We start from the raw sequence: 11,681 nt of genomic DNA on the forward strand, positions 1-11,681 counted from the left end.
TTCCGCATGTGCGACGATAAATTCCGCACTTATCTCATTCTGCAGACGTCCATTTTCCATTATGCATGTCATTATCTTCATATACTTTCACACGCATAGTGGATTGTCATCATAAGCTGAAGTGGATCTCCACAAGTACAACCTGCCATGTGCATTTGCATTCCAAAAGCAAACTAACTTATATGCACATCTTCAGGGGGAGCCCTTACAACTTATGAAGACAATTCCTTATCCTTTACAATTTCACAGACTATATTCCCCGTTGAAAACTTCAACTAGTTTTTCATCAATCACCAAAAAGAGGGAGATTGTAAGTGCATCTAGTGCCACCCCTAGTTGGTTTTGGAGTATTGACGACAAACCTGGTTGAGGGACTAATGTGTTTGTGAGAATTGCAGGATAACACAGGTAGAAGTCCCTCATTGATTCGGTTTTACTACCAGAGATGACCCTAAAACCGTATGAAGACATTGAAGTGAAAGGTGGTATATGAAGATATTCACATTGAAGACTATGACAAAAGAAGACACATTATGAAGCCTATGGAGCTCGAAGACTTAGATCTTTCGTAGTTCTTTTTCTTTTGTGTTGAGTCATAGGAACCACCGTACTGTTAAGTGGGGTCCAGGAGAACCAGTCAGAATGACTGAAGTGATGCTTAAACAAAACCTATGTCTTCGAGTGAAGACAATGAGAGCGAATCTTGTCCAGAGCCGGACAAGTCAGCTTTGCTTGGAGCCCAAGTAAAGTTGTCGTGTGAGTTTGAAATCTGACCGTTGGAACACGTGTCAGTTCCTTAGTGACCCAGGGTCATTTCGGACAAATCAGGTCGGGTTGCCAAGTGGCTATAAATAGCCCACCCCCTACAACCATAAACGGTTGGCTGCTCAGATTCAGAGTACGGCTTTTGTCATTTGAGAGCAACCCACCTCGAAGCCTTTGAGAGAGAATTCCTTGCGAGGATAAAGCCCTAACCTCCCAGACCCAAAGAGAATTAGGCATCACTTAAGTCTTCTTGTCTGTGTGATCTGAAGACTTATTACACTTGAGGACTGTGCATCCTCCAGCCGGTTAGGCGTCGCGTTCTGAGCATCCAAGAGACATTGTGGATTGCCGGTGAACGAAGTCTGTGAAGGTTTGGGAGTCTACCTTGAAGACTTACCAGAGTGATTGGGCGAGGTCTGTGTGACATTAGCTCAAGGGGAATACGGTGAGGACTGGGTGTCCTGAGCTGCGTGTTCAGGACTGGGTATCCGGGACTGTGTGTCCTAAGGTTTAAATACCTAGCCGCCCTAACCAGACGTACAATTGTCACAGCAACTGGAACTGGTCCAACAAATCATTGTCTTCAGCGAGTCACTGGTTTCATCTTCCCTTCCCTTTACTTACTGTTACTCCTTGTGAAGTCATTGTATGTTTGCACTATCTTTTGTCTTCACTGAGTGACTGCGTGTTCTGTGTGGCTTCACAATATCTTCCTACCTGATCCTTACTACATTGCTGCTATTAGTCATTGTGCTTTTACTCTATTGAATACTTGACTATGGCTTGCCTAGTGTAGTCTACCTTCCGCTGCAGGGTAATAGGTTCACTTCTATCGTTTGTCTTCATAACTTCCACGTTTTGAAGACTTTCATAAAAATCGCCTATTCACCCCCCCTCTAGTCGATATAACGCACTTTCAAATAAGCACCAATCTTCCTCCATAAGACAAAAGTTTGCCCTTCCAGCAACTTAGCCTCTTTTCAAACCGATCCTCGATACATTTCCATTCTTTATTTGTGAGCTTACGGTGATGAATCGGAATCCCTAGGTACGTGAAGGGTAGTGTGCCTATTTCACAGCCAAATAGCTGCTTGTAGGTTTCTTGTTCTTCTCTGGCGCGTCCAAAACAAAACAGCTCACTTTTATTAAAATTAATTTTTAACCCTGATAGTTGTTCGAACAGGCAAAGCAATAACTTCATGTTTCTGGCCTTAACAAGGTCATGTTCCATGAAAATGATGGTATCGTCGGCATATTGAAGAATGGACACCCCACCCTCAACCAGATGGGGGATGAGCCCCCCTACTTGACCGTCCTGTTTTGCTCTATTAACAAAAACGGCCAACATGTCAACCACGACATTAAAGAGAATCGGCGACATCGGGTCTCCCTGTCTCAATCCTTTTAACGTCTGGAAGTACTGGCCAATATCGTCATTTACTTTGATGCCGACACTACCCCCTTGTACAAATGATTCAACCTGCTTCCTCCAAGCCTCATCAAATCCTTTCATACGTAAGGCCTGCTGTAAGAATGACCACTTCACTTTATCGTATGCCTTTTCAAAATCCACTTTGAAGACCACTCCATCGAGCTTCTTCGAGTGAATTTCGTGTAATGTCTCATGAAGAACGACCACTCCCTCGAGGATGTGTCGATCAGGCATGAAGGCAGTCTGTGTTGGCTGTACCACCGAATGAGCAATCTGAGTCAGACGGTTTGTACCAACTTTTGTGAAAATCTTGAAGCTTACATTGAGCAAACATATCGGCCTGAATTGCTCAATGCGAATCACTTCCGCCTTCTTTGGTAACAACGTGATAGCCCCAAAGTTAAGCTTAAAAAGTTGAAGGTGGCCATTAAACAGATCATTGAACATGGGCATCAAATCGCCTTTAATAATACCCCAACATTTCTTGTAAAACTCAGCTGGGAATCCATCCGGATAAGGTGCCTTGTTATTTTCCATTTAGGATATTGCGTCAAACACCTCCTTCTCAGAGAAAGGTGCAGTTATTACTTCGTTCTCTTCATCTTTCAGTTGAGGAATGTCATCCACCATGCTCTCATCGAGGGCGACATAATTCTCAGCTGGGGCCCCAAACAGTTTTTTTTATAGTAGTTGGTAATATACATTTTAAGATTTTCATGACCAACAATCGTACCCTCATCTTGTTCAAGTTGAATGATTCTCTTCTTTCTATGTTTCCCATTGGCAATCATATGAAAAAATTGAGTGTTATTATCTCCTTGAACCACCTGGCGCACTTTCGCTCTACGTGCCCATTTCAACTCCTCCTCTCTAAGAAGCTTAGCTAGCAAAACCTCGGCTTCTCTTTTAGACACTCTCTCATCCATATCCAGTGCACTACTTTCAGCTTCTATGTCTAGGTCATTGATGATCTTTAACAATCTTTCTTTCTCCTTTCTATAGACCCCGCTGTTGTTCTTAGCCCATCCTCTCAAGAACTGTCTAAGATGTCGAATCTTATTCTGCCACCGACCAATATTTGATTCTCCCCTTTGTTCTGCCGCCCATTCCCTTGCTATCAACGCAAGGAAATCTTCTCTCTCGAACCACGCAGTTTCGAAAGAGAAGACATTCTTGTTGCCTTGGTGAGCCGCCTCACCAGAGTCTACAAGAAGGGGTGTATGATCAGATATTCCCCTTTGTAACGCTTGCACCGTCACAAGAGGAAATTTTTGTTCCCATTCTATACTTGTGAGAACTCTATCAAGTTTTTCATACGTCGGATTTGGAAGATTATTTGCCCAAGTAAATTGCCTGCCTGTGTGATCAATCTCTCGCAAATCCAGGCTTTCAATAATTGCATTAAATATGAATGACCATCTGCCATCAAAATTGTCATTATTTTTCTCTTCTCGTCTTCTAATAATGTTAAAGTCACCACCAACGAGAATAGGTAAGGTATCATCCCCACAAATTCTAACTAAATCTGCGAGGAAGTCCGATTTTAGCTCAGGCTGTGTCGCCCCATACACAGCCACTAAAGCCCACCTGAACCCGTCAGTTTTCGACCGCACATGGAACTTAACTGCAAATTCCCCCTAGAAAACATCAAGCACCTCCAGAGACTCGCAGTTGACACCTAGAAGGATCCAGCCAGATCTTCCCCGAGGTGGCAAACAGTGCCAATCAAAATCAAGACCTCCTGAGATCGTTCCAAGAAACTAGAAGTAAAATTCGCCCTACCAGTCTCTAGCAACGCAATAAAATCAAGTTTGTAATCCCGAGATGCATCCGCCAAAAACCTACGCTTAGCCAAGTCCCTTAGACCTCTGCTATTCCAAAATATGCCTTTCATGAATCGTCGTGAAATTTCTTCTTAAACTTAATCCTAGCACTTCGACGCGCCGCAGAAAGGCCATACACCTTTTTTGCCGTTTACGCGTTGGAGCCTGAGGGAGAATCAAAGAGTCCGTATGACTAATGTCCTCAGCTGGACCTACAGGTGAAGACAAAGAGGCCGCATGCCCCTCCTCTTCCAAAGTCTCCTCATGTAGAAGGTTTGCAGGAACTAGATCCTCGCATAAACCCTCCAACTCACACATACCCAACTCATTTATCTCACTTTCTTGCATTGGTTGGACTGCCGCTAAATTTGTAAGTATCGCCATTGCTCTATTAGTTTCTAAATCAAGAAGCTCATTGATAGAAGTGACTACTTCGCAGTTGTTGGCACCTAAACAAATTCCCAACATCTGCATGACCTGATTGTACACCGACCTCTACGAGAACAGACTCTGGGTGCACTCTATCTGACGACCAATATGCAGACTCTGCGTCGCTGGGTGCTGCTCTGAGAGCAGCCCATGGGTGGCTCTGCAAGCAGCAGGGCGAGTTCGTGCCGATCGCACGCGTGTACTCGGGCGGATCTGATACGACATCACTCAGCATGAAGCTGGCTGTTCCATTTGGGGGCTGCGAGGGGGACGATGAGCTCCTGAACAAGTACACGTTGTTGGTGAAGAAGAGACTGGAGATTGAGCAGAAGCTTGTGGAGAGGTTTGGCCGTGTGAAGTAGCTTGTTTTCGGCAACATTTCTCCATTGATATCCAAAGTCGTGGCGACGGTAGTGGACTTGTGAAAATGCATATTCAGAGAAGGGTAGTAGAGAAACTGAATCAGAACTTAGAGGAGTGCAGCAGGCATTAGCTGCCCAGTTTAGGCAGTCGCCATGGTAACATCGTGTCATGGGTAAGGATTTGTATTTTACGTATTGAGCATGCAATGCTTCTTAAGTACCCCCTCCGTCCCATAATGTGAGACATTTTTTAACACTAGTATTAGTGTCAGAAAAACGTCTTACATTATGAGACGAAAGGAGTCAGAGTATATCATAAGTTATATATCATGGGTTGTCGAGCGGTGTGGGGTATCTAGTTTGATTAGCAAAATTACGTAAGCGCCCGCCTATGTATGAGGCGACCGGAAAAACTCTTTTGTTGGCCAAAGTGAAAACATTTTTAGGTTGCAAGAGGTTTAGCAAAGGCGCAAAATTATAGCACATGTTTTTGTCAGTCAGTCGTGTTTTGGCCAATGTTTGCGAAGGATGGACAATGAGGGGTGAGCCAACCATCATAAAGACCAAACTATTGTTTGTGACAAAAAAACTTGGTAAGATGGATTTGGGGCACTGGGAAAACATGCAGCGTATAACGACAAGCCACGGCGGCACCTACTCCTGGACAGAGAATCCGAAGTGCATCTGCAAGATCCAAAGCGAAGTCGGCAGCGGCTTTTGCCATCTGCAAGATGAACAGGCTCAAGATGTAAAAAAATAAAAAAAAAATGGACAGGGCACAGCGGGGCGGAGCGGAAAGGCAAGCGCTTGCCATGGAAAGTTGCTTCCCCGGCGGGGTGCCAAGAGCGCATAGTTTTACTTCTCCCCGGCAGCATCATGCATGCACCAGAGGATGAGAACGTATGATTCTGTCACTGCATTCCTTTAGAGCTACCCCCGTAGTCAATGGGCAAAATATTTACGTGGAAGCGTTCCGGAGAGTGTATGTTTACTTTTGATAATCAGTGAATGTAGCCTGTCTCTGAATGAAGTTTAGAGAGCTTCCCTGCAAAATAATAATAATAATAATAATAATAATAATAATAATAATAATAATAATTCAGAGAGCAATTCTATGTTTGGAACACAATTGACTTACTAAACAGACTGAAAAAAACTCCTTTTTTCTGTTCGGAAATGTGTCTGTTAGTATTTGTGTGATTCTGCCTTGCTTCGATTCGCCGTGAAGCGGCAAAGATACGAATTCAGTGGCTAGGCATGCTCGTATGGCATCTAGTTTGAGAGGTTCATTGCTGGGGCTAAATATTTTGGAAATTTAATTTCGGGAGAGTGATCCCTTTGTGCAATGCCGGAGCTATGTTGGTGGGGGGGGGGGGGGGGGGGGGCTGCCCCCCAGCCTACTTGTTCAATGGCGGAGCTATGTTCTATAACTCCGTGCCTACTTGTTCCATCTTCTCTCTCACATCGGTAGGCGTAGGCATCAGTCACTAACTTTCACTAATCAATAGTGATCCTCCTCCTCCTGAAGAGGTACCGATACCGTGTGAAGACGGCGATTGCGCCCCTGTCCATACAAGCGTCGGCAACCTCCATAACCGTTGCTTCCTTCAACGCCACCCCGTTTGGTATGTATGAAGTATATCCAGTTCGTCGGTACTAATCCATACCGTGCTATGCTGTTGATAGGTTTCCATCCAGTTCGTGTGAAAATATTGTTGACGCACACTCCTTTTCAGGTGACATACTCCTGCTGTCATCGATACAGCTCAGTGTGATGCTGACTTCTTTAATAGTGTATTGCCGCCGGGCATCTAGTCAAAGGTCACGATTTATCGTCAGGACCACTTTCACCGTCTCGATTATCCCTGCCCTTCTCGCGTTATTGCTCGTAGAGGTGATTATAAGTTCGTTGTTTATTCTTTTCCTGCCAGCTAGGGCTCTCGCACTAACATGTTTGATGGCAGATCATAGCGCCCATGAAGAAGATTGTTTGGTTCTTTTCTTGTGTGATGACGGTCTGGACAAACTTTTGCCTCCTAAAGGAGACGAAGAGAATGATCGGCGAAAGGATCAAGGTCATGTCGGCGGCCGTGCAGCTTCACGGGTTCTTGCTGCAGGGATTCGTAGGGCAGACGACCTTCTTGCTGTCCAAGCCGCAGGAGTAGCTAGATTAATGTGCAAGTGGGAATTTAGTAATGGGAAACGCTTGTATCTGTAGTCTGATAAGACTCCAGCATCAGACCATTCCTTCGTCGTCGATGTAACGAGATCCCATTACTAAAGTTGTCCATAGTGGTAACCACATGAGTTGTTCATAGTGGTAACCCATTCTATATAACCGGAGATCCCGTGAAGTAGAAGTGGGAGATACATTGTTGGTTGGCTGGGTGGAGAGTATCCCCATTTTAATTATCCCACTCCGTGAAGATGCAATACTCTACTGATCTGCATGGCAGGTTGATAGTTATCTTAATGTGTTCCAAGTGGCTTATTTGGGTAAGCAGAGATGCTGTCCTGCAGAGCATCTCCCGAGGAACACACCCTATATGAATTTGACTGTTAACGTCCCAGTATGTGAGAATTGGGTGTTCTCTAATAAATTCATGAAAGGCCTTGGAGTATGACGTATATGCTCCACCCGCGGGGAAGTCTTGCAGCAGCCCAGTATCGGTCAAGAATTTATGTGGAACTAGTCTCGCAGAGAACTTATAGTTCAAGGCATAGTCCACTATTCAAGTTGTGACCTAGTGTAGCATAAATCTCTAAGTAGAAGTTCAACTTCATAGTCTTCACTAAGCACCGGTATATAAATAATGTTTTAAAACTAAATGATGAGATGTGCCAATGAGACATTGTGTGTGTGTGGGGGGGGGGGGGGGGGGGGGGGTCGTTGGAATTTACTAGTAGGCCTTTTGCCCAAAGCCCAACTAAAATTCTGAAATTCTATTGGTCCATTCATGCATATCTTGTGAATGGTGTGAGTGGGACTAAACCCCAAAAGTTGAGTGAGACTTGCACCTCTTTATAAAGTGAACTCTTCTACCACTTGTATGAGCATGAGAAGAGAAGATCTACACGTGCGCTCCTCCTCCTCGCCGCGCCGTACCATGTTTAGAGAACGAGCTGAGGACAAAGCTATGCACGTTGTCTATATTTTTGTTTCTCGTGAAAAATTAACGAGTCATTAATTAATAATTAACGGTCGCGTTAATTACTGAATCGTTTCCGATTCTTTTGGATCACGACTGGGACGTGGGGTTTACTCCCACGACCTATCCGTCTCGCATTATATAGCCAGACAGACGTCCACCTAGCCGCGGCCGTATCGTATTGTTTCGCACCACCGTTCTAGATCATTGCACTGCCACGCAAGTCTTCTCCATTCCTCCTTTCGGCGTGCACCGCGAGAAGGGACAGCAGGCCTCCGGACCCCGCCTCTCGTGATCCTGTATGGGAGAGGGGCGATCAGGTTTTTGGGGAGTGCGCTCGCACGACTGCTGGCAGCGACGACTTCGTCAATGACGACTTCTTCCCCGACCTCGGCAACCTCTTCCTCAACAACATAGGCGACAACATCAACGCCAACGATGCTGCTCATGTTGCACCGTATGTGATTCTGTCCTTCATGTTTCTAGTCTGTGCTCTAGATTTGATCTGTTCATCTACTATGCTAGTCCACATAATTAGTTCAATCTCTGTTATTGCTGTTATGATTTGTTTTGTGCTTATTCGGATTAAATCTATAGTAATTTGCTCACATATTCAACAGTATCATGGGCCGTAGAACGGTGTGAGGTATCTAGTTTGATTAGCAAAATAATGTAAGTGCCTGCCTATGTATCAGGCGACTGGAAAAACTCAAGTGAAAACATTTTTAGGTTGCAAGAGGTTTAGGAAAGGCGCCAAATTATAGCAAATGTTTTTGTCAGCCAGTCGTGCTTCGGCCAATGTTTGCAAGGGATGGACGATGAGCCAACCATCATAAATGCCAAACTATTTGTCTGTGACCCAAAAAACTTGGCAAGATGGATTTGGGCACTGGGAAAACATGTACTATCATAAGGCTAGTCATAGTAGGAGTAACTTAGCTAGTAATATAGCGCATTTCAAGAAAAGTTTGCTTATATGGCATATAGTTAATGAGAAGTGGTAACATAATATGTTATTATAACATAGCGCTTCCCAAAACAAAATGAGTCTACAAGCTAATTAATGAAGTCCTCTATAACACTAGTACTCCCTTCGTTTTTATTTAGTCTGCATATTAGGTTTGACTGAAGTCAAACTTCATAAAATTTGACCAACTTTATAGAAAAAATTATAAGCATTTACCATAACAAATCTATATGAGTGTTAGTACATTCAATAATGAATCTAATAGTATTGATTTGTTATTGTATATATTAATATTTTTGTTTATAAACTTAGTCAAAATTTACAAAGCTTGACTTTGACCAAAGCTAATATGCAGACTAAATAAAAACGGAAGGAGTACTATGTTACTTTGCACTATAAAAATAATAACTTAGACTAGTGTCATATGCATGACACTAGTACAAGTTACTTCCCACTATGACCAGCCTAATACTCTGGGAGGCTAGTCATAGTGGGAGTAACTTGGGTAGTAACATAGCGCACTTCGAGTAATTTTTGCTTATGTGACATGTAGTTAATGAGAAGTGGTAACATAATATGTTATTGTAACATAGCGCTTTCCAAGACAAGATGAGTCTACAAACCATTAAATGAAGTCATATATGACACTAGTAGTAGGTTACTTTTGCACTATGAAGATAGTACTCCCTCCGTTCCGAATTACTTGTCTTAGATTTGTCTAGATACGGAGGTATCTAGCACTAAAATGAGTCTAGATACATCCGTATCTAGACAAATCCAAAATAAATAATTCGAAACGGAGGGAGTAGTAATTTAGACTAGTGTCATATGCATGACACTAGTATAAGTTACTCCCCACTATGACCAGCCGGACAGAGAATCTGAAGTGCATCTGCAAGATTAAAAGCGAAGTCGGCATGCATTGGCTTTTGCCACCCCTCCCAGGTGCACCTCCACATTACAACTTGCAAAGCAGCTTCCACTTCGGAAAGTGCAAGGCAAAAGGTCGGTCGACCACAAAGCAAGATGAGCAGGGTGGTGACCCGACAGCTACGCTAGCCACCGTTGCTTCCCCGCCGGGGGCCAAGAGCGCATAGTTTTACTTCTCCCTGGCAGCATCATGCATACGCCGGAAGCATTCCGGAGAGTGGAGAGTGTATGTTTATTTTTTATAGTAGTTAATGAATGTAAAAGTTGCATGTCTCTGAATGAAGTCCAGAGAGCAACTCTACGTTTGGACGGAACACGTGGTGAGGGCATGCTGGTATGGCATCTGTCTGTATGTGAATGGCTTGCTTGTTTGAGAGGTTGGGTTGCTGGAGCCCCAAAACTGAGAAGGCAGTGCGCGTCTTTTGCAACATCATCACATAAGCTGTATATATCAACGTCACATTCCTAGCTCTTTTATCGTGTCCCAAGTCCCATTCTTCCTGTCTTTGTCGTTGTCCGAGAGAACCCAGCTGCGACCCCAACGTGGATAAACCACGTGTGGTGCGTGCCTCAAGGCTGCTCGGCACGCCACTCGCCGACGGCGACGGGTAGACAGACAGACAGTCAGTCAATTTAGGCGCGCCATGGTGTCGACCACACGCCGGAGGCCGGACCGATCCCCTCAGCAGACCGGACGAAAACGAAAGACGGCGCGCGATCAGCAAGCAGGATCACCGCTCACCACCACGTATCCTTCCTTGCTACCTCTCCCCTCCCCCCTCCGTTGGCCGGCGGCCGCCGCATGCATGCGTCCGCGCGCCGGAACACCTCGCCGCCGTTCTCACTCCTGATCTGTTCGGAACGGATAGCGTCTAGCTAGAACTACGTGTCTGAGGCAGCCGGCCATACGTCCCTCTCGGATTTATTTTGCCCAGTTGCCCACGTTTGCCCCCGTCCCTCTCCGCCAGATACGGAGCATGATTGCGGCCAACCATACTCGACCCCGTACGTACGTGCTGCTGCTGTCGTTCCGTTGCAGCGGGGCGGGGCAAATCGAAAACGGCTTTTGAGCCCTCGGGACCCGAAGGGCCGTCTGATGTCTGATCGCGCGGGGACTTGTTCGGCCGCCGCGCCTTCGGGATTTGTTCGCGCCCGCGTGTGCTACTCAGTCAGGAAGAAGACGATCTACTACTACTCACCAGGAGTATAATCGCATGTTTGCCTGCACCTCGCATCTTTCTATCTTTGTTTTCTTCACCCGGGCCGCTGCTTCGCGTTCGCAGAGGCCGAGGAAAGCGACAGGTGTCGATTGTGATGTGTGCTGCAGGTGCAAGTGAATGTATAGTATGGCTGCTTGCGCCGCACAAGTTTATCCATCCGAGATTGTTCTCATCTCCATTTGGTTGGTTCTTGGTTGGTTCAGTCGGCAGAACAGCAACAGCGTACGTACAGAGCATCTTTTTCGATAAAGGACGTTTTTATTATCTTAAAATGTAGCATCAAGCGATATAAAGCACTTAGAGTACCACCCGGGCTCTGCATAATTAGGATGCACACAGCCAAACAAAAAAAAAGCTGACAAGAAAAAAAACCCGACAATTCGGCAACAGTAGAGTCCTATAGACCGACACTATGCCTATATCAAAACGGTTGGTGAACCGATCCGGAGATTATGCTGCCACCCATGTTGGGTAAAAACCTCCATAGCCACCTGCTCCAATCGCGTACACACCGCCTTGAATAGCGGTAGGTACTCCGCACGTTGTAGCATAGACCACATACGAAGTGAGTGCGTACAACGGAAAATAACCTGCAGAGGAGAAG

This window comes from Triticum urartu, chromosome 2 (genome assembly GCF_003073215.2).
Source record: "Triticum urartu cultivar G1812 chromosome 2, Tu2.1, whole genome shotgun sequence".
NCBI lineage: Eukaryota > Viridiplantae > Streptophyta > Magnoliopsida > Poales > Poaceae > Triticum > Triticum urartu.